We start from the raw sequence: 612 nt of genomic DNA, 5'->3' as shown, positions 1-612 counted from the left end.
GCACGCCTAGACTGAGTGCTCCAGGAGGGCACCCCACAGTTTTGTACATCCAGGGCATGACATAAGACCTGGTCCTGCATTAACGTTCCTTGAATGAATGAATGACCTCTGCCACCAGTCGGAGTGACAATAGGGCAACGTCCCCTTCCCCAAGAAGACTGATACATTCGAGCTCTGCTGACGCTCCCTGAACTGCCACAAGGTCCCTGTGCATGAGTAATCAAGGAAGTATCCTTAGTATTCCGAGGAAATCAGGCAGAATCCTTTTCATGGTAGGACACAGGCAGCAATTTCAGAAGGTCGCCTGAGAGAACCACTGAGATGAGCCACTCTGCTCATCTGAATGCCCTTCGTGATGGTTCGTACAGAAATGAGGAAGTGAGACAGCCTCCCTCCTGTAACGAGACAGAGCATCAACATGCTGCTCTTGGCGCCAAGACACCATCCCCTCAGCATGACCTCCTCAGGGTCCCTACTTAACAAATGGGGAATTTTGTCTCCAGATGTTACAGAAGTTCTCCGCTCCGATAACAAGACTCAGAGACCTGGCAACAGCCATCATGGATGCTTCAGTGATTTTCAGCTATGGGTGTTGGGATGTCTGGAATGGCA

The sequence above is a fragment of the Panthera tigris genome, chromosome B2 (assembly GCF_018350195.1).
Source record: "Panthera tigris isolate Pti1 chromosome B2, P.tigris_Pti1_mat1.1, whole genome shotgun sequence".
Lineage (NCBI taxonomy): Eukaryota > Metazoa > Chordata > Mammalia > Carnivora > Felidae > Panthera > Panthera tigris.
This window is presented reverse-complemented; position numbering follows the sequence as displayed.